A 24006-nucleotide genomic window follows, 5' to 3' on the forward strand; every position below is an offset into this window, starting at 1 on the left:
GAGAGACCATTTGGCTCTGCACGTCTGCATGTGCTTACCCAGCCGTGCACGTTTTCTCTTCCCGTTCATGCTCAAGGAAGCCTGTTTGAAATCCAACCAAGACTATTTGGTGAGGCCTGGCCTCCCCTCCTAACCAGAAAACATGTCTTTCACTCATTTCAGAAAAAAAAAAAAAAGCCAGTCTTACAATTGGCTTTGCATTGCCGGCATACTTGTGAGGGGCGCAAATAAGAAAACATTTAAAATATTTGATCTATTTTGGGTGAGGTTCTGTAGCTTTGGCCTAGCTGACTGTCATCTGAGAGGCAAGAAGCTAGAGCTTTCTCTTGGGGGATAGACTATTTTTAAGATCGGAAAAATATTTTTAAAGAGATTGCTGAGTCTGGTGATAACTGGGGAGAAATGGCTGTTTGGATTAAGCAAACTGACTGTGTGATATAGATGATGCATCTAACCACTGATCAAGCTCTGCTGGAGGTTTGATGGATCTATGTCACACACGTGCACACACACACACACACACACACACACACACACACAGAGAGTGCATGAGGGAGAACTGAAATATCTTTACAGCTTCACGGCCTCGCCCCTTTCTGAACCCTCACTGGGCCTTTTAGCTTCATCTCACCTCACGTTGCTTCGTGCTCTTTCATCTCTCTGTTGCTCCCTCCTCTCTGTCTATAAACATGTCCAAGGGTTGGGGGGAAAATACCTTTGACTGACTCTTGTTTCTTTTAGCTCCACTCTTCTCTTTCCTCTTAGTGTCAAATTTCTCCAAATGATTAGTTTATGAAGCAGCTCCTCCCTGTTCTTCGTCCATGACCTCACCTCTTGATCCACAGCCATTTTGTCTCCAGCCTCCCTTCCTCCCTCCCTGTCTGCCTGCCATGCTCCCTAACTCCTCTTGCTTCTCTCTTTGTCTTTGATGGCTCCTGACACCAGTGTCTAGCATATCGTCCTATCTCTCTGGCCTCTTGGTGTTTTCTACTTGTGCTTTCTTTTCCCTAAATATGGGCATCCTTCCAGGTTCAGGACTGATCTCTCTCCTAGAAACAAATACCTACTTCACAGGGCAGAAGTAAGAATTAAATGAAATAAAATGCCTATGAAGTTGCTTTGCGAACTAACTGCTCATTTACTCACACCCAATAAGCATTTATGAAGTCGCTTCTCTGCACCAAAACTTTTCTCAGTCCTGATGTATTAGGCCATTCTAACATTGCTAAAAATACCTGAGACTGGGCAATTTATAAAGAAAAGAGGAGGCCGGGTGCGGTGGTTCATGACTCCCAGCACTTTGGGAGGCTGAGGTGGGTAGATCACCTGAGGTCAGGAGTTTGAGACTAGCCTGGCCAACATGGTGAAACCACATCTCTACTAAAAGTACAAGAATTAGCTGGGTGTGGTGGCCTGTTGTCCCAGCTACATGGGAGGCTGAGGTGGGAGAATTGGTTGAACCCAGGAGGCGGAGGTTGCAGTGAGCCAAGATAGTGCTACTGCACTCCAGCGACAGAGTGAGACTCCCTCTCAAAAAAAAAAAAAAAGAAAAGAAAAGATAAAAAAAAGAAAGAAAAGAAAAGAGGTTTAAGGGGCTCATGGTTCTGCAGGCTTTATAGGAAGCATGGTACTGGCACCTGCCCAGCTTCTGGTGAAGCTTCAGGAAGCTTTCAGTCATGGTGGAAGGCAAAGCAGGAGTAGGTGCTTCATATGGCGAAAATAGGAGCTAGCTAGAGAGAGAGAGAGAGAGGTTCCATACACTTTTAAACAGCCAGATATTGTGAGAACTCACTCACTCTCCTGAGGACAGCACCAAGAAGATGGTGCTAAATCATTCTTGAGAAATCCATCCCCATGATCCAATCACCTTTCAGGGCAGCACCAAGAAGATGATGCTAACTCATTCATGAGAAATCCATCCCCACGATCCAATCACCTTTGAAGACAGCACCAACAAGATGGTGCTAAACCATTCATGAGAAATCCATCCCCATGATCCAATCACCTTTGAAGACAGCACCAACAAGATGGTGCTAAACCATTCATGAGAAATCCATCCCCATGATCCAATCACCTCCTACCAGGCCCCACCTCCAATACTGCAGATTACAATTCAACATGAGATTTGGGTGGGGACAAATATTCAAACGAGATCACCTGGGAATACATTGATACTGCATAAGACACTGTACCTGCCCTTCTTGTAAAAGAGGCTTGCCTTTTGCTGGCAGATGTACATGGAATCGCATAAGTGCAGTAGAGCTGGGCAGGTTTCCCACAAAAATTCTGTGCAGTGGGGGTTATATCAGGCAACCAAGAAGGAAGAGGTAATTCCTATCTTACTAGGGTTTTTAAAACAATCTCATTTGTTCTCAGTGTTGTTAACAATTAGGCTCTTGTGATAACAAATAAAATGCACATTTCTACCCTGAACTTTTCTTTCTTTTTTTTTTTTCCGAGACTGGAGTCTTGCTCTGTCGTCCAGGCTGGAGTGTAGTGGTGCAATCTCAGCTCACTGCAACCTCTGTCCCCGGGTTTAAGCAATTATCCTGCCTAAAATAACTGGGATTACAGGCGTGCGCCACCACACCCAGCTAATTTTTGTATTTTTAGTAGAGACGGGGTTTCACCATGTTGGCCAGGCTGCTCTCAAACTCCAGACCTCATGATCCGCCCACCTCGGCCACCCAAAGTGCTGGGATCAGAGGCGTGAGCCATTGTGCCCGGCCTGAACTTTGTTTTCATTGTGAATTAATGCACTTGCTCAGACACCTTCAATATCATCTTACTACCAGTACAATAAAGTTGAGGCTTGGCTGAGCATTTTAGGGGAATCGATAATCGTCCCTCTGCTTGCCTTTCCTACAATTCCCTGCACAAACTTCTCTCTCCCTCTCTAATCTCCTTGGCACCAGCTCCACATCGTGTAGTGCACCTCCTGCCTCAGTGACTTCAGTCTTCGTGCTTCTCCCGCTTCACATTTGCCCACTCTGGCTCCAGACCTACATGAAAGCCGCCTCCAAAATCCCAGCACCCAGTTCACACCCTTTCTCGGACAACTTGTAATCCAAGAAGTGAGGTCAGACTCTCATTTTCTCTTTATCATTTACTGACTTGATTTGATTTGATTGCATTTAAGTATATCCATCCTGTTTCCCTAACTCGATTAATTAATAACTAATTAATTAATAGTTGAGTGATAGCTAATGAATAACTAATTAATCAATGAATAATTGACAAATATTTCTTGAGTGCCTGTTATGTGTTACTCTACTAAGTCCTAGTGCCATTGTGGTGAACAAGGCAAACAGAATTTTTAAAAACCGAGTCTATATCATAAAATCATCAGCCATATATCATCCCTACCTATATTTCTCTTTTTTCTCCTTTCTCTACTCCCTTTCTGAGCCAGAATTTTAAAATGCAAACAAAATATGAAGATACCTTGACAAAATTATTTATACTCAACTTGTACACAAACCCAGAACCAAATCTGAGAATGCAAGTTGGTGCCTGGGGAATGGTGAGTGTGGATTTGGGTCCAGGCCAGGAGCCCTGGAGTCTGGTTGTTTGTTGCTACTCTAATTAAGAGGTGCAGGTGTCTGGAAAGGGGAGCTAATGATACAGTCCTCCCACATGCCCAGGAGTGCCAGGGATACCACACACAGAACTACCCTTGTATGGACTTTGGGGACACTTTGTTACATGTATCTTCTGGAACGCAGAGAAGTAATAGCCATAATAATAACAAACACCTAAGTATGGCTCAGGGTCGATTTAGAAACTAGAGTGCCAATTAGCTAATTTAAAGTGGGAAATACTTTTTTTTTTTTTTTTTGAGGTAGAGTCTTGCCTTGTCGCTCAGGCTGGAGTGCAGTGGCACGATCTCAGGTAACTGCAACCTCTGCCCCCCGGGTTCCAACAATTCTGGTGCCTCAGCCTCCTGAATAGCTGAGATTACAGGTGCCTGCCACCACACCCAGCTAATTTTTGTATTTTTAATAGAGACAGGGTTTTACCATGTTGACCAGGCTGGTCTCGAACTCCTGACCTCATGATCTACACACCTTAGCCTCCCAAAGTGCTGGGATTATAGGCATGAGCCACCACGCCCGGCCAGTGGGAAATATATTCTGAGAGGGAAAAATCAGGTGGCCATTTATAATGAGTCTTCTGTCCAGTGGACAGCCCCTCTCAGGACACAGAGAAAGAGGTGTTAAGGAAAATTCTGACCGAGAGCCCAAGAGACTGGCAATCTGGATAGATGGCTCCCACAATCTGTGGTGGCTGATAAACTGCCCCTCTTTAGGGACATTTCTGTCTGAAAAACTAAACACCATTGCTCGAAGAACTTCTTCTCCCTAAAATAATACCAGAGGAATACTCATATGTTCTTGCTCAAGCTCTAAAACACTTGTCTTCTCTTTGCCAGGCATTTTCACTGCCTTCTTTCAAGTTATGGATCTCCTGTTTATGTATTATGTTTAGTGCAATATTTCCTGGTGTTTTATAGGAATCTATCTCCTTAGTAAGACTATCTCTAAATCTCAAAATCACTTTGTTGAATAGTTAAAATCTGGGAAGTTTTTATTTAAGTAGACTATTTACAATATGTGACTCTAGATAGATGGACTGCGAGACTGATTAGATAGATAGACAAATAAATAGATTAGATAGATGATAGATAGATGGATAGATGATAGATAGTAGATAGATAGATAGATAGATAGATAGATAGATAGATAGATAGATAGATAGATATAGGTAGTTAGAGATATGGTCCTAGATCTAGATCTAGATATAACTGAGCAAGTACTTATTTCTGTATGCCAGCCTCTGGCATAATATCACACAAAATGTTATGGGATGAATGAATTTTAGAGAATTTTAACTTCCTGATCTCATTTCCAAATTTGGGGGTTCTCCTTACTTTCAGAACCCTATATGATTTGGATCTGTGTCCTGGCCGAAATCTCATGTCCAGTTGTAATCCCCAATGTTGGAGGTGGGGCCTGGTGGGAGGTGATTGGATCATGGGTGTGGATTTCCCCCTTGGTGCTCTTCTTGTGATAGTAAGTGAGTGCTCACGAGATCTGTTTGTTTAAAAGTGTGTGGCATCTCCCTGCTCTGGCTCCCTCCTCCTCCAGCCATGTAAGATGCGGCTGCTTCCCCTTTGCCTTCCACTAGGATTGTAAGTTTCCTGAAACTTCCCCAGAAGCCAAGCAGATGTTAGCATCATGCTTCCTGTACAGCCTGTGGAACCATGAGCCAATTAAACCTCTTTTCTTTATAAATTACACAGTCTCAGGTATTTCTTTATAGTAATGTGAGAATGGGCTAATACAGAACCCTTAGCTAGGAGGGCTTTTAGCAACTCTCCCAATCCAGAACTCTAACACTCCTCCCCTCCCATGAAGAAAACCCATGCTCAAGACTGCCCAAGTTCAAAGAGACCATTCTACATTATCTAGGCACTAGAGCCTAGAGCCACAGAATACATCTATTTAGGGCCAGATGCTCCCTTTACCAGGCTGGAGTGGCAAGGAGAGCTGGGACTACACTCACTTAGGAGACGCCTGGCCATTTCTATTTTCTGCTTCCTCTTCATTTTGCTGGCTGGTGGGCTTTGGACCAGACTTCTTCCTCAATGGAGTGATAAGATCCAAGATTCAACTGAAGATTCAATTGTAGTCCAACTAAGATCAGTTGGAAGATACCCTGCATTTGTAGGCCAAGGCTCCAGCCAATGGTGCTCCTTCGTCCAGTACTGGCCTCTGCACATATTTCTTCCCTTGGGAAATTCACAGACAAGTTTGCCTGATGGTAGGGAGCCAATTTGGGGGTTCCCAGATCCGTTCTTGCTAAATACTACCCTTTTAAGATGGTTTATAAGCTGCAAAGACCTGATCGCAAATATTTAAAAAAATAATAATGATACAAACAATGATAAACGTGTATTGGCGCTTTTCATCCAACGGGTTGTGCCAGCCATACTATCACCACTTTTGTTTTCTATATCCTCATGAAGTTCATTGGCAAATGTTACAACGTTCCCACTTATAGGAAGCAAAGACAGGTTTAGAACCTGACCTCAGGACACAGGAAGAGTTCTAACACAGAAAGAGTGCAGATTACAAGTTAAGCAACTGGGGTTAGTCATTTAATCTCTCTGAGTTTTAGTTTTCTCATTTGTAAAGTAGCTGCCTCACAAGAGTTGATATGAAGATCAAACAGATTAAGAAATGTGAACATGCTTTGTAAACTAAGAAGTACTTAGCCATGTTATCAGCACAAAACTGAGATAAACTGAGATAAAACCCAAGTAGCCTCCTGACTGCCAGTTTTATTTTTTTTTAACTTTAAATTAATCTACTGCAAATTTTCTTTCTACGAGACCTTGAACCTCAGTAGATTATGGAGCAGTGGTTTCAGCAGCAGCCGCAGAACTTTTTCTGATACTTGTCATTCCAAAGAAATTGGTGAAATTCCACTGAGCGCAGAGAGGAAAACACTAAAGTTTTTTCTTAAATGTCAGAACAGGATATCATTTGGAAAACTGGGTTGGAGCAGGGGTTTGGGGGTAGGGAGAAGTAAAAATAAAACTTCAAGCAGAGTTAATTTTAGGTGGAACTGTGGAGGAGGTAAAATTTGTTTTCAGAATTCTGTTTTTCTCACTTCTTATGTCCCAAAGACCTATCTCTGACTGGTCACATGGTACCCACCTTTCTGGACATCATTTGCCTAGCTTTCTCCTTTTCACCATTCGCTGTTAAAGCCTGACTATCCTGAGACCTGTTCTCTCAGTGACCTCCTCTAAACTAGAACAACTAACTAAGCAGTACTGAGTTGCTAGTGCTCAACAATGTTTACTGTTTTGATCTGTCTGAAAAGACAGGGTACTATACTTGCTACCTATGTGCAGTTTACCTACATAATAATTCTGCACATATATCTCTAAACCTAAAACAAAAGTTGAAAAAGGAAGAAAGAAGAAAAAAATATGCATTCTGGAACCTTGTTCTTTTGTTTGGTTTTGTTTTATTATTTTTATAACATCCTCTTATCTTACTTCTCCCCACTTGTAGGCAACCATCCTATTCTATTTCCTGTGCACCTTCTATATTGCACGTCTTCTTCCAAAGTTATAAGTATTGCTTCATATGCATACATCTTTAATTTATGTAAATGTATTGTTTTATATATCATCCTTATTTTTCTCTCTAAATTCTATGTTTTTCCGACCAAAAACAAAAACACAATGTGCCCAAATAGAATCTTTCAATTCTTTAAACTCGAGAGAGATACTATAATAGGAAAAACTTCAGTCAGTGTGCAAGTTGTGATAAAAAATATTTTGGAATCAAGGAACTGGGGTCCTCTTAGCATCCTTCAATTTTCTCTCTCTCTTCTGCCTCTAATTTGTCACATATTCCAATACTATTACCTTGCTTAGGTCATCATCATTACTTATCTGATTTTATGCAATAAGCAGGTCTCCCCCGTCTACTCTGCCACTCCATCCCCAAACCCCACCCTCAATCCATTCTTCTGCAGCTAGAACTATGCAAGCAGAACTATGCAAGCAACTATGCTACCTCCCTACTGAAAACTCACGTTTGATTTCCTACCACACTCAGGATACAACCCTACAAGTCCCTCTGCAATCTTGCCCTTCTATTGCTCAGACTTCATCTCCTACTGCTTCTGTGCTCTCTCCCTTTGCTCCAGACCAGAGTAGCCTCTGGGTGTTCCCACAACACTCTGAGCACCTGGTGATCCAGCCCTCCATGCTCTTTCCTCTGCCCAGACTTTCCCCCTGCACAGATATTCATAACTTCTTCCTGCATTTCCTTAGATCTCTGCTGAATGCCACCACATCAGTGAGACCTCATTGCCCTATGTGAAATGAGAACCATCCTGCCACATTCCTTATCGCCCACCCTGAGTTATTCCTCTTCTTGGCATTTATTGCTGCTTGACTTACTATATATTCAATTTGATTACTTGTTCATTGACTTCCCTCTGCCCTTCATGAGAATGGAAGCTCCTTGAGGGCTCATTCTTTGTCTGTTTTATTTGTTGCTTTATCCCCAGCACTAGTTCCTGGCACATGGTAGGTATATTAATGGATGAATGGTTCATGGATAAAGGTTAGTCATCTACAAAGAACTTAAAAGGCCAGCCCTTAATAATTTAGCTCCCAGTCCTCTGTCCAGGGGCATCTTGGACATCCCTCCCAAATCTGCCTTTACCCCCGCACACACATGCGCACACTCACTCTCCACTCTAGCCAGATTAAACTGGTTTTCATTGTCCTGAATGTGCCTTGCTGCCTCTTGTTCTCAGGTTTTCACACATGCTGTTCTTTCTGCCTTGAGCACTGTTCCTCCATATCTGTGTCCAGCTAGCTCCCCTCTGGCCTTCTTCTAGGTAAACTTTATGACTGCCCAAGTCTGAGTTAAGAGCCCTCCTAGCCCCGACACAGTGAACTTCCAATGTAATTGTGCTCAGTCTCCTCTCTTGCAATCACCCTGTGACTTTTCATTCTCTACCTTGCACTTTGAGACTTTTGAAGACAGAGGTGGATCTGCTTTTTTCTTATGAACTCTGCAGTGCCCAGAAGAGAGAGCCTCAATAAATATTTGTGGAATGATTGGTCTCTTACTAGTATATTCTAGACTAGTTTGCTAGAGGGCATTGCTCTTAGGTTTAACTTGTTCTGAGTAGTTCTTTATATATGTGATGGTCATGCATTTTGGGGCTGAAGTTTATATGGGGTCACAGTACACTAACTAGAAAGATCCACAAACTCTCCAAGGTGTTATTTTTACCTTTAGAAATAACCACAGGGGAATAAATGCCTAATCAGTGGACTGTAGGAATTTTTAAACAACCTTGATTTGGAGAATTGCCATGTACTATCATTTCCATCAGTGTAAAGGGGCCTAGGGCTGGGAAGGAAGGGTACAGATGTAGGTGCTAAGCTGAGTGACAGGTGGCTGCCTAGATCCTCTGGGCTATTTGCAGTGTATGTTCCCAGGAAGAGACTGTCAAGCCCTGTATACATGTAGTTCTCTCACATGTTACTATAAGAATAGCAATAAGGGGAGTCTTCTTCCCAGCATCCCTTTGGGGAATAAAAAGTAAATGTTACTTAAAAAAATAAAACTATTTCACAAAGTAAAACAGACTTTGGAGTAAAGAAACAGCCAGCCAGAATTCCACAGGGAGCTGGCAACTGTTCCACATTTTAACCAATCCCATCTGTCTAATGGGTGGCAATTAGTAACTTCTCCACTGCTATGTTCTTGGAAACACACACACACACACACACACACACACACACACACGCCCCAATGGGAGCTGCAGATATTTTAAAGAAAGGAGAGCTAACGTCACATGCTTATATCCCAAATGACCAGTTCACTTAAAGTTTAAATGTATATGAATTTTTCATTCATTTGCTATTAATATGATTAATATGGTTGATTATATGTGTTATAAATGTGTGTGCCTATATATTTATAAATGAAATATACCAAAAGTCAACAGGCAGTCATCCCAGTTCTAAAATGAGATGGTTCAACAAGAAAGTCCCTAAAGTATTTTCAGTTCTAACAATCTGTAAGTCTTGGAATTTTGACTTTAACTTTGCATCTTCTCACACAGGCTTTAGGAAAGAAGCATAGAGTTGCACACAACAGGCTGAATCAGCCAGCATCACTCAGCATGTGGAATGTACCTGTAGAAAGTTTCTGGGTGGGCCCACGTAAACTATGTTTGCTATACTGAACAGAGTCTCTGTGCTCAACTGGTTACAAGTTTGACTGAAGGTATGAGCCTTGCATTGTCAAATAGATACTTGTGCAGAATCAACAGTACCTGTGTGAGTGAGCAAGCCATCCTCCTGTACAGCCATTCTGAAAGTTTTGTTGGACTCTATTTTTTTCTTTCTTTTTTTTTTTTTTGAGATGGAGTCTAGCTTTGTCGCCCAGGATGGAGTGCAGTGGCATGATCTCTGCTCACTGCAACCTCTGTCTCCCGGGTTCAAGCAATTCTTCTGCCTCAGCCTCCCGAGTAGCTGCGATTACAGGCATGCACCACCACGCCTGGCTGATTTTTGCATTTTTAGTAGAGAGAGGGTTTTACCATGTTGGCCAGGCTGGTCTTGAACTCCTGATCTCGTGATCCACCCACCTCGGCCTTCCAAAGTGCTGGGATTATACGCATGAGCCACTGCGCCTGGCCTCCATATTTTTAAAATAGTCATACAGGAGACCATTTGAACTCTTGTAAGACAAACCCTGATAAGAACTCAGGCCTGGAAACTGCTAGAAGTCTCCAGGCTAATTACATGAGTAACCTTTGCAGTCTGTGGGATGAGTTCTTCTAGGAACACAGAGCTGCAAATCGTAGGCATCAATGGATCTACCTATAGGCAGAACCAGGAGGATCTTTTTGAATACAGAAACATAGAGAATGGAAGTGGGAGGTGGAAGGAGAACAGTACTGTGCACTGCACAATCCAGGGGTCATCATTCACATTCTAGTCTACATAGGCTGTGCTCTCCAGAGAGAAGGGAGAATAAAGTAAGTCCAGTTTTCATTCAGTTGTACCATATAGAAAGCCAATATGGAGAATAATATTTATGCTTCGGGGGTTTATTTGATAGCCAATAACTAAACAACTAAGTGTCTTAGGTTTTTTTTTTTTTTTTTTTTTTTTTTTAAAGGTCAAAGAAAAAAGCTTAAATTGACTCAAAATTTTCTGGCAAAGAAAGCGATTCATGCCAAGTTCTAATACCATATGTCTTAAAACAGCAAGAGCAAAACAGCTACTCTGAATGAAGCAAATCAGTGAAGTGCCTAGAAAAAAGAGCATGAGTGGCGGTTTTCAAGTTACACATAGTACTACTTTCATTCATTCTGCATATATTTATTCACTGACTACTAATTGTCAAACTGTGCTATCAGATGGCATTTAAGGTTCATATGGGCCCATGGAAAACTTCATATTTATATTCTTGAACTCTTGTTCTAAATGATCAGTTCACTTAAACTTAAAAGATATATGAATTAATGTTATTAATACAGTATGAATCAAGTTACGAGTTTCAAGTCATAATAATATTCAGGAAGAAATAAAAACAAATTGGCCGCTTCACTGGACACCAAGATCTTTGTCTAAGAGTCATGCAGGTCCTCAATGTGGGAGCTTTAAAAGATAACAAAAGCATTATTTAGACTGAGCCTCCTGTCAGAAGTGAGAACTCCATATTATTTATAATACATAGTTTATTATAACATTAAGTTATATACTGTGAATTAAACTCAATATAGAGTAGATCTTTATTTAAACCAAATCTCTCACTTACTAATAGATTATGATTACCCATGACCACTGTAGCTAAATGAATAATTTCTCCAAATATAATTTTAATCATAAGAATAGAATGCAGAGCCTCAAAATGAACCTATGAATATAGGAAAAAATGCCATATGATAGAGGTAGTATTTTATTTTTTAATTTTTAAATTTTTTTAAATTAAAAACAATTTTTTTGAGAAGTCTCACTCTTGTCCCCCAGACTGGAGTGCAATGGCATGATTTCAGCTCACTACAACCTCTGCCTCCCGGGTTCAAGCAGTTCTCCTACCTCATGTATGTAATCCCAGCACTTTGGGAGGCCAAGGCAGGTGGATCACCTGAGGTCAGGAGTTCAAGATGAGTCTGGCCAACATAGTGAAACCCTGTCTCTACTGAAAATACACAAATTAGCCAGGCATGGTGGTAGAGGTAGTATTTTAGGTAAGAGATGTCTTTTGGATGTCTATTCAATAATTTGTTGGTATTATTAGTTATCCATTTGGACAAAGATAATGTTAGATCCCTACCTCACATCATCCACCAGTCATTTCCAGATAGATTAAATATATGAGCATAAAAAGTAAAACTATAAAAGAATCAGAGGCCATACAGGAAAATGTTTTACTTTGGGTGGGAAAGATTATCTTAAACAAGACTCAGAAGGCAAACAACACAAAGGAAAAGACCGATAAATATGACTAGAAAAACAACTTCTACACTGTGAAAAATAACACAAGTAAAATGTAAAGACAAGAGACAGAGTAAGGATAAAATATTTACATATTGATCACAAACAAAAGCTGAGTGCCAGTTACGGCTGTGCAGGCTGTGTACTGTACACCACCGGGGGGAGCCATTCAAGTAGACTACAATGTGAATTGTGTCCTGAAGGAAATCCATAATCTATAAATCACTCCTCTATCAATAAGAAAAAAGATAAGTCACCCAATAGAAAAATGGGCAAAGAATATGGAAAATGGATTCATAAAGGAGTAAAACCAAATAATAGTAGGCATACACAAAAATGTTCAATCTTACTTGTAATCAGTGAAAAGCAAATTGAAACAATAGTGAAGCATATTTTCACCACACAAGTAATAAAAAAAATACATAAATGCAAACAAAGAAATACCATTCCAGAGAAGCAACATTTGAAATATGTGGCATGGTGGCTCGCGCTTGTAATCCCAGCACTTTGGGAGGCTGAGGCAGGCAGATCACTTGAGGTCAGGTGTTCAAGACCAGCCTGGCCAACATGGTGAAACCCCGTCTCTACAAAAAGTACAAAAATTAGCTGAGAGTGTTGATGGGTGTCTGTAAGCCCAGCTACTCAGAAGTCTGAGGCAGGAGAATTGCTTGAACCTGGGAGGCAGACGTTACAGTAAGCCCAGATTGGGCCACTTTACTCCAGCCTGGGTGACAGAGTAAGACTTCATCTAAAAATAATAATAATAAAATAAAGTAAAATATGTAATAGTGTTGAGTAGAGTATGGTAAAATGGTATTCTCTTGCATTACTAGGTGAGGTATAAATTTGACAATACCGATTTAAAATACAAATTCATCTACCCTATTGTCTAACAATTTTACTTTTCTTGATCTTCTCTAAAGAAACCTTCACACACACACATATAAGCTATACATTGTATTTATACAATTGTTTATAATCGTATCCATTGGAAGCAGCTTATATGTCCATAGTTAGCATTTAGTAGTTGAGTAGAATGAGATTTATATGTGGTGAAATGAAAGATCTCCACTCTAGACTATTGAGTGAAAAAAAAGTAATTTTCCTAATGATATATGTGGTATTATTCCGGTTACATAAAACACACATGAAGCAATATCATACATGTATTTTTTTGTATGTCAAACAGTTCTTCCAGGACTACACATTTGTTAACAGAGGTACCTCTGGGAGCCAAAAGGGATTATACATGGATATCAGCAGTGGGTTTTAGGTTTACTTTTAATGTTTGGTTGAAAATTAGAGCATGTGTATTATTTTATAGACATTTTCTTTTCAACTTACACTTCTGGGCTTGTACCTTGAGACAATGGTGGTATTAAAAAGTCATGAAGAAGACATGATACAGAATTTTAAAAATGACACTATCAATTTATAAGCGACAGTGGCCAGTGCTAACATTTATAATACACACTTAGGTTTACCTAAAGAAGATAGTCTTACTCATCATTTTCTCTTCTCCCTTCTCTTTATAGTCTCTCCTTTCCACATCTCGGGCCCTAGCTCAGGAACCTACCCCCTAGTCACCTAGGCTTTCTCTCTCCCACTCTGCTGTAATTTCCTCATGCAGGATTCAAGGCTGGTTTCATCCCATGACAAGAAGATTGTTATCTAGATGGACAGGCTGGGACTTCATCTCTTCCCACAGAAGTTAAGTGTTCAGCAAATATGGTCAGGTGCTGCCTATGGAGATGTCCCCAGCCTCCTGCCGGAGGAAAGGGACTGGAAGTTAGAATCCAACTGAGAGGGTTGAATCAGATGCTTGCTTCAAGTCAATGCAGCTAGGGGAGCTTGCAAAGCCAGAGTTTGCAACAGAGTGGGCAAATACTCAGAAAAAAATACACATTTCTGGAGTCAGAGCAGGCCAGGGAGGGACCAGTAGGCATCTGGGAATCAGAAGCATTAAATTATAGACAATAGACACAAGACAATCTGTCGTCAAGGACCGGCGCTACAAGGCAGGAGAATAAAGAACATGAAGGAGAAAGGGCAGCAAGAATGGGGAAGAGGCCCCACTGTTGTTCTGTGTGCACCTCTGCAGAAAGACTTTGTCATAGTCTTTGCAAGGCAGGAGCCACCCTCAGGGCAGTTGGCCTAGACCAGTGCTTCTTACCTGGTGTGCTTTAAGAAAACTAGCAATGCCTAGGCTGCATCCCAGTCTAATTAAACTAACATTTCCTAGGTGGAGCCGGATGTCAGTATTTTTCAAAACTCCCCAAGTGATTCTCCAGGACACAGATGCATTGCCCTGGCCTTACAAATTTAGAGTTGGTGATTGGTGGCACCTGGCAGAAGTGAGGCATACACAGGGTGGAGAATCCTGGGAATCCACTCCCTCAGAACAATTTCATCTCATTATATTTTTTAGTAAATGAGATGATGCACCCATTTATTTTCCATCAAAATTAAGATGGCTGCTCTCATTATTTGCTCATATGAGAGCTTAGGCCCAAGGTTTATCAAGTCATCACAATTTCTGGATCCTTCGTTTCAGTTCTCTTTTCAGAGCTGAGTCTTGTCTTTTTTCTCCAGACAGGCTCCACTCCACCCCACCAAGGCCCAGCAGACTTTGCAGTATGGACCCAATATAGCATTCCATTAACTATATTCTGTCTGAAAATAATACATTCAACACTGAAAAGTGTGAAAAGTGTTTTTTTTCTTCCTTCCTTCCTTCCTTCCTTCCTTCCTTCCTTCCTTCCTTCCTTCCTTCCTTCCTTCCTTCCTTCCTTCCTTCTTTCTTTCTTTCTTTCTTTCTTTCTTTCTTTCTTTCTTTCTTTCTTTCTTTCTTTCTTTCTTTCTTTCTTTCTTTCTTTCTTTCTTTTTTTATAGAGTCTTGTTCTGTTGCACAGGCTGGAGTGCAGTGGTGCCATATCGGCTCACTGAAACTTCCACCTCCCGGGTTCAAGTGCTTCTCCCACCTCAGCCTCCCGAGTAGCTGGGATTATAGGCACCTGCCACCACACCACCACTTCTGGCTAATTTTTGTATTTTTTAGTAGAGATGGGGTTTCACCATGTTGGCCAGGCTGGTCTTGAAATCCTTACCTCCGGTGATCTGTCCGCTTCGGCCTCCTAAAGTGCTGGGATTACAGGCATGAGCCACTGCGCCCAGCCTGAAAAGTGTATTTTTGATAATCGGTGCAAAGACTGGATTTATATTCTGATCTGACATAAATCAGGCTCGAAATTTATTGGCAGAAATAGAAGTTGCATAATTACTCGGCTGTGGTTATGCATTCTTGACACATTTATCTCTCTGAGCCTGAACTCTGTACATGCATGGACACATATGAAATTCCCCACTCATGATGCCTATTTTCTGGCATTTGGAAATAGATTTATGAAGGTATCACTGTGTAATATATAGTTTCACTTTTATAATTTGGATGGTTTAGGGTAGTGATGAGAAGAAGCTAAACTTCTGTGTGCTAAAATCATAACTTATTCCTTTGAGAATCTGAGACTGGATGTATAAATGCAAACACAAAATGAAAAATAATTAATTTGGAAATTATTTGACTGGTTATTTTGACTAGCAAATTTCTTTGGCATCAGGCTGAAAGCTTCCTTTTCTGACAGGCTCAATACTCTCTACTTAGCCTATATGAAATAAGCATTGTGTCCAAGTTGCACACCCAAGATGATTCATCATGCTTTTGAAAGCTATTCCATTAAGCTCTCAGGTCTGATCTTCCTGATTCTTCTGCCATTTGAAGATCTTTATTAACTTTCTCCTGGAAATCTTCTCCCAGTATGTCTTGAGCTAAAATACTGCATGAATGACATTTCTGAAAATAAACTATGCCTTGGGTGAGGAATCAAAGGACTCAAGAGTAAGATGATAAACTTTTCTTTTTCTTTATTGAAATGGGTATCACTCTGTCACCCGGGCTGGAGTGCAGTGGCACGATCTCGGCTCACTGCAACCTCCGTCTCCTGGCTCAAGTGATCATCCCATCTCAGCCTCCCGAATAGCTGGAACCACAGGAGCACACCATCACACCCGCCTAATTTTTTGTATTTTTGGTAGAGACAGGGTTTCGCCATGTTGCCCAGGCTTCTCTTAAACTCCTGAGCTCAAGGGATTCATTGCCTTGGCCTCCTGAAGTGCTGGGACTACAGTTGTGAGCCACCATGCCCAGCCCTAGATGATAAACTTATATAATGGTTTTCTCTACCAATAATAAAGACTTTGAAGAGAAAGAAGAATCTGTGGGTTGAATGTACAATTAAAAAGATGGTAAAGAGAAGTGACATTTATAAGACAAAGCCATGGTTTATGTACTGGGATGAATGATATATTCTTGGTGAGGGAAGGATATTTGACCAGAATCTGGGTGACCCAACTGAAAAACTTTGAGTAAAGGAAGAAAGAAGGACAATCACCTTGATAAACCTATGAATGTGGTTCCTATGGAAGACAACAAGTGTAAGATGAGAATATGAATAAGAGTAGGGGATATGCCTGGGGATTTGCACCCCCAAAATATTGGAAAGCAGAGAGGAGATGGAAATAATACTAATAGCCTCAAAACCATTATACTAATAATAGCTGTCATTGATTGAGTACTTACTATCTGTATATCTCTTTTCATCTTAGAAACAACCTTACAAAGTAGGTACTGTTGTTACTTCCATTTCACAGATGGAGAAAAATGAGGCTTATGGAAGTTAAATAACTTGCACAAGGACATGTACAGCTGGTAGGTAGAAAAATAAGGATTTGGAGGCCGAGCGCGGTGGCTCAAGCCTGTAATCCCAGCACTTTGGGAGGCCGAGACAGGTGGATCACGAGGTCAGGAGATCGAGACCATCCTGGCTAACACGGTGAAACCCCGTCTCTACTAAAAACTACAAAAAACTAGCCGGGCGAGGTGGCGGCACCTGTAGTCCCAGCTACTCGGGAGGCTGAGGCAGGAGAATGGCGTGAACCCGGAAGGTGGAGCTTGCAGTGAGCTGAGATCCGGCCACAGCACTCCAGCCTGGGTGACAGAGCGAGACTCCATCTCAAAAAAAAAAAAAAAAAAAAGAAAGAAAGAAATGTGAAAAAAAAAATAAGGAGTTGGACATGGGCAATCTAGTCCAGAGGTCACTATATCATACCGTCTCAGTGTGCATTGTGAATGAACCAAGTTGAGGTTATATCATAGTGTGATTTTTTTTTTTTTTTTTTTTTTGAGACGGAGTCTGGCTCTGTCGCCCAGGCTGGAGTGCAGTGGCCGGATCTCAGCTCACTGCAAGCTCCGCCTCCCGGGTTCCCGCCATTCTCCTGCCTCAGCCTCCCGAGTAGCTGGGACTACAGGCGCCCGCCACCGCGCCCGGCTAGTTTTTTGTATTTTTTTTAGTAGAGACGGGGTTTCACCATATTAGCCAGGATGGTCTCGATCTCCTGACCTCGTGATCCACCCGTCTCGGCCTCCCAAAGTGCTGGGATTACAGGCTTGAGCCACCGCGCCCGGCCCATAGTGTGATTTTTTGAGACATGGTTGGAAGGGGCCTCAGATTAAAATACAGTGATGGAGAAGCATGCCATATTCCCAAATGATAGGCTGTAATAAGGGGAGACTGAATGGTATGATATATCAATAAGATATTCACTTGAGTAACCCAAAAACAGAAACGCTGTGGAGGAGTGAGTCAGAAAAAAATGTAAGTGACCTGCTCTGGAACTTTAGTATAGGCCATCTGGTCAGAAGGAGAAAATTAATCATGCATTTTAGACAGATAAAAAAATATATAGAAGTAATATACAGAATTGGTAATTGAATATATATTTTATGCAGTGGTGATGAGAAACTTCAACTATCGGATATTTGCTAGAGAGTTTGGTGGACATGCTCTTGACTTTTCAGAAGAAAGTGAAAGTCGATCTTTTTTTCTGTTAATAGCTAGGAATGGAAAGGATAAATATAGTAAACATGTGCCTCAGCTTTTGAGATGGCAGGATTTTTAAGTCTGTAGAAGATAGGTATGGTTCTCCCAAGAGAAGGTACCTGGAAAGGGCTCAAATACAGTTCTAGCTGTAATCGGTAATACACGGTTCTGCTAGGAAAGAAACATGGGTCTTGGGACGCTATAAGGAGAACGTGCCACTTATAAAGTTGTGACCTCGCCAACTCCAGACCCACGCTCCTGTGTTCCACTGAGGCTAGGACTCTGCATAGCACCTTTCTGCTTGGCCAGCTGACACCCTGTTAGGCTCCGCCAGTAGGGGGCACCAGAGAGCGAGAGACCACAAGCCTGGATGAAGGAACGGGGGTTCCCTGCTCCTGTTGGCAAACAGGTTTTCAGGTCACCCCAGCAATGGCAGTGCCTTCCTGAAGCAGCAACTAAATCTAGTTTGCAAGGTTTGTTTGTTTGTTTGTTTTAACACTTGCCATATCAACCTTCCAACTTGTCCCCCAAGACAGTTGGTCTGTGTCTTGGAAATCTGGGTGTCATGAGGCCACTCTTTCAAGTTCAGAGACACCAACACCAGCCCAGCAGCTCTCTGGGAGCCCTCCCTGACGTTTCTCTGTTTCCCTTATAGAAGGTTCCTGTTTACTGGGAACTGCATTCCCTAAAGCGATTTGAGAGCCAGCTCTTTCTGTGAGAGTAAGAACCTCTTTTGTGTATCCCTGAGAAACCTATGTCAGTTCTTTAAATTAAATTACGGAAATATAGTCCACCCTTCCTTGGCATCACTGAACCTTACTGCTGTTTTCTGGAACTTTGAAAAACTCCCTGTAATTTGGCGAAACAGAATTCCTTCATGGTGTTAGAATGAGCACCTGGGTCCCTGGCTCCAGGTGCATCTTGACGTTACACATCAAGCATCCTCTGAGGTGGAATCATTCCACATCCACACCTTACCTCACTCTTCTGGTCTTGGTTTATTTATTTATTTTTTTTTCTTTTTGAGATGGAGTTTTGCTCTTTTTGTCCAGGCTGGAGTACAATGGTGCAATCTTGGCTCATTGCAACTTCCTTGGTTCAAGCGATTCTCCTGTCTCAGCCTCCCAAGTAGTTGGGATTACAGGCGTGCATCATCATGCCCAGCTAATTTTGTATTTTAGTAGAGATGGAGTTTCACCATGTCGGCCAGGCTGGTCTTAAACTCCCGACCTCAAGTGATCTGCCCACCTCTGCCTCCCAAAATGCTGGGATTATAGGTGCGAGCCACCACTCCCAGCCCTTGGCCTTGCTTCTTAAAGACCCAGTCCTTGCTCTGCATCCTTGAGTCACTTCTTCTATCTTTGGTTCCAGGGCTGAGAGGTATTCCTTTGTATTTGTGAAGACAAACAAATAAGTCCCTTTCCTCTTTTCATTTATTGGGCCTCTTTAGACTAATCTCCAGTTCTTGAAACATTATTTCTCACTAGATTCCTCTTTCCAAAAAGTCCAAACTGGGATGTCTTATTCCATTTGAGCTGCCACAACAAAATACTATAAACTGGGTGGCTTATAAATTATGAAAATTTATTTCTCACAGCTCCCGAGGTCAGGAAGTCCAAACTCAGGGCAGATTCAGGGTCTGGTGAGGATCTGCTTTCTGCCTATAGACAGTGCCTTCTTGCTTTGTCCTCACATGTTGAAAGGGGTGGGGGTCTCCCTCTAGCCTTTTTGATGAGGGCATTAATCCCATTCATGAGGACTGCCCTGATGACCTAATCACCTCCCAAAGGCAGGACCTCATAATACCGTCACCTTGAGGGCTAGGGTTTCAACATGAATTTTGGAGGAGAAACAAACATTCAGACCATAGCATTTCACCCCTGCCTGTACCCAAATTCATGTCTTTTTTGGGGGGTGGGGGAGGTGGATGGAGTTTCACTCTTGTTGCACAGGCTGGACTACAATGGCACAATCTTGGCTCATTGCAACCTCTACCTTCCAGGTTCAAGCGATTCTCCTGCCTCTGCCTCCTCAGTAGCTGGGATTACAGGTGCCTGCCACCACGCCCAGCTAATTCTTTGTATTTTTAGTAGAGACAGGGCTTCATCATGTTGACCAGGCTAGTCTCAAACTCCTGACCTCAGGTGATCCACCCACCTTGGCCTCCCAAAGTGCTGGGATTACAGGCATGAGCCAGTGCACTCAGCCTCATGTCCTTCTTGCATGCGAATATATTCAATTCATCCCAAGAGCCTGAAGTTTTAACTCAGTCCAGCATCAATTTAAAAGTCCGAAGTCCAGGGTCTCATCTAAATGTCATCCAAATTAGATATGCATGAGACCCGAGGTACTATCCATCCTGAGCTGTGAACCTCTGAAATTAAACACGTTAAGTGCTTTCAAAATAAAATGATGGGACAGGCATAGGCTAGATATTCCCATTCCAAGACAGAGAAATAGTAAAGAAAGAAGTGGCAAATTCTGAACAAGTCCAAAATCTTAATGCTCAAGCATAATCTTTTCAGTTCAGTGTTCTGCTGTCTAGGTGCTGGGGCAGAGGTCCTGCCTTGCATACCCACTGGGATGGCAGTCCTACCTCTGCAGTTTTGCCTGCCTTCATGGCCTTGGACAGCTCTGATAACACAGATTTTCCAGGTGTAGCCTATGGCACAGCTCTCTCGGTTTGGAGTTGAGTGCCTGCAGTTCTCCCAGATGGGAATCACATGCTAGGGGCTCTACTGGTCTGTGGTCTCAGGAGTGGCCCCACTCCCATGGTTCCACTGGGTATTGCCTTAGTGGGGACTCTCTATGGTGGCCCCACCTTTGTGGCGTTTGTCTGCCTGGGCCTATGACTTTCCAGGGCATTCTCTGAAATCCAGTTAGAGGCAGCCGTGCCCCCATAGCTTTGCTGGGTGCAGACCATGCTGCACTGGAGCCACCTGAGCTGGCCCTGGGGCAGCCAAGGGGCACAGTCTTGGAGTGCAGGGAGTGGAGCCCCTGATATAAGGCTGCTCTGGACAGTGATGGCCTTCCTTTGATATTGTTCTGCACTCCAGGACCTATGATGGGAAGGGCAGCCCCAGTGATCTCCAAAATGCTTTCTGAGTCGTTCTTAATCCATTGTCTCAAACAATGGGTCCTGGATTTCATTTAAATTAAATTACAGAAATATATAGTCCTTGGCATCACGAATCTTACTGCTGTTTTCTGGAACTTTGAACAACTCCCTCTAGGGTTGGTAAAACAGAATTCTTTCACATTGTTAGAATGAGCACCTGGGTTCCTGGCTCCATATGCATCTTGACCTTAGTATGAAACATCCTCTGAGGCTGGATCATTCCACATCTGCCCTTTACCTCACTCTTATGGCTTTCTTTCTCAAAGACCTATTCCTTGTTCCGCATCCTGAGTCACTTCTTCTATCTTTGGTTCCAGGGCTGAGATGATAAATGTCTCAATTATCTTGATGAATAGCACCTGGTTTCCATTGAGATGACAATCTATACCAACCTTCTTATAAAATAATCATTTGGCTGCATGCTTGTTCTCTTCCACACAAATTTTCTCATATTTTTTCAATGTGAATAGACTAAGAATCTTCTAAAATTTTAAGCTCTGCATTCCTTTTAATTAACAATTCCATCTTTAAATCATTTCTCTCTTCTTGCATTTTACTATGAGCAATCAAGAGAAACCAGGCTACACTGTCACCACTTTGCTTAGAAATAGTTTCAGCTAAATATTTAATTTCATCACTCACAAGTTCTACCTTCCACAAAACACTAGAACAAGAACACAAAGCAGCCAAATTCTTTGCCACTTTAAAAATAGAATTGCCTTTTCTCCCATTTTCAATAACGTATTTCTCATTTCCATCTGAATGGCCTCATCAGAATAACCTTTACTGTTCATATTTCTACTAACATTTTCTGTTCATGACCACTTAGGTATTCTCTAAAAAGACTGAGGTTTTCTCTACAGCTCTCCTTTTCTCTTTCTGGGCCCTCAGCAATATTACCCTTAATGGTTAGTTCACCACAATGTAGGCTTTTTCTAGCATGCACCTCAAAACTCTTCCAGCCTCTATTCATTATCCAGTTCCAAAGCTACTTCCACATTTTAAGTATTTAATACAGCAGCACCCCCACTTCGCAGTACTAATTTTTTGTCTTAGACTGTTTGGACTGCCAGAACAAAGTACCATAAACCAGGTGGCTTATAAACAGCAAAAATGTATTTCTTACAACTCTGGAAGCTAGCAAGCCAAGATCAAGGCAGATTTGGTGTTTGGTGCAGGTCTGCTTTCTGGATTATAGACAGTGCCTTCTTGCGGTGTCCTCACAGAGTGAAGGGGACAAAGAATCTCTCTTCAGCCCGTTCCTGTTCATGAGGGAATGGGCCCTTATGATTTAGTCACCTCCCAAAGGCATCATCTTCTAATATTATCATCTTAGAGTTAGGATTTCAACATATGAATTTTGGGAGAGACACAAACTTTCAGACCGCAGCATGGGAGAGCATTCAAATGAGAGAGTCCAAGCTTTGACTCCTGAAGACACCATTTCTGAAGATTCCAGTTAAGCTCTTCCTACTACCTTCCCCATAGGTTCTCTTTAGTCATCATGAACTAATAGCAGTGGCTTCATCAACCCACACAACCATAGTAGATAACACCATACATCACAAATTGAGAAATAAATACCACTATCACCACAACAAAAGGGTTTCCAAAATCTTCCAGAACTCTTGGATGCTGAGCAAAAAGAACAGGAATTGCTTATCTGTTAAGGCCACATCACACCATGTATTATAAAGAACAACTGGGAGATGAAAGGCACAACTTCTGGGACATTAAAAGAAGATGAAGTATATTTTAAGTTGCTATTTCTAAAGTATAGCAAAATGACACTTCCTCCCCAACTTTTATTAATGTAGCCAGGGAAAATTTATCAGAGAAGATAGGTCCACGAGGTGAGAGCTGAAAGGCAATTGCCCCTTGGAATTTAAGTTAAATTCACCTCTCTAGCAGATGTTTTGATTTAAAATAGTTACCTTTTGTTCAGCTTAACTCTCAGCTCCCAAATCTTTCTGCTTTCAATTCTTCAAGGAAGGCACCCCTGAATACAATGCGAGGGAGGGAGTTTAATCCAGATTTCTTGAAAACAGCTTGATATTTTCAACTAAATCCAGTAGCGGAATGCAGGCTTAACTGGCCCCACCCAATTTCTCCCACCCAGATATTTTTCCTTTTTGTCCAGCAAAGTTTCTTCTGGTTCCAAAGAAAGAAAAAGGAAGGAAAAGAAAAATGTTTGCTTAAACCATTAAACTCTAAACTACTAAACTAATTCTGACCAAATTTAAGATGCCTGATACTGAATTAGGATGGAGAAAATAAGAAAAATTTTTAAATGGAGTTTTAATTTTATCTTCTCTGGTAAGAACACTTAGGTTATAGGTTACTACTGTACAGTATAAGTGACTTTGGATGCATTTATTTTATTAATTAAACACACGCTTATTGTGTGCCTATAAGGTGCAAGGTACTGTGCTAAAATCCATGTGGAGGTACAAAGTGAAATCTACCCTAAATATTGCTTGGTGGAGCTTATAAATCAGTAGAAAAGATTAGGTAAATATGATTAGAGAAATGTGAACACAGATTACTATGATATGTGGCACAATTAAATACATGCCAGAAAGACATGGAAGTAAAGTTCTATGGGAGTCCAGAGAAAGGGGGGCCACTTCTTTTCTCCAGGAAAGGCTTCCTGGAGGAAGAGGCGTTTCAGCTGCCCTTTTTTTTTTTTTTCCACCCAGGCTGGAGTGCAGTGGCCGGACCTCAGCTCACTGCAAGCTCCGGCTCCCGGGTTTACGCCATTCTCCTGCCTCAGCCTCCCGAGTAGCTGGGACTACAGGCGCCCACCACTTCGCCCGGCTAGTTTTTTTGTGTGTTTTTTTTTTTTTAGTAGAGACGGGGTTTCACCGTGTTAGCCAGGATGATCTCGATCTCCTGAC

At 41.8% G+C, this 24006-nt stretch overlaps 1 protein-coding gene across 1 annotated transcript in view; it reads right to left on the reverse strand.

Moving 5' to 3' along the window:
* CALD1 (caldesmon 1) overlaps positions 1–23169 on the reverse strand; it is a 243170-nt gene extending 220001 nt beyond the window's left edge. Inside the window, exon 1 of the transcript XR_004058120.1 lies at positions 23044–23169. The gene's annotated coding sequence lies outside the window, so the exon portion shown is untranslated. The remainder of the gene's footprint in view (positions 1–23043) is intronic.
* Positions 23170–24006: the final 837 nt, after the last annotated feature.

This window comes from Rhinopithecus roxellana, chromosome 6, assembly GCF_007565055.1.
Source record: "Rhinopithecus roxellana isolate Shanxi Qingling chromosome 6, ASM756505v1, whole genome shotgun sequence".
In the NCBI taxonomy this organism is placed as follows: domain Eukaryota; kingdom Metazoa; phylum Chordata; class Mammalia; order Primates; family Cercopithecidae; genus Rhinopithecus; species Rhinopithecus roxellana.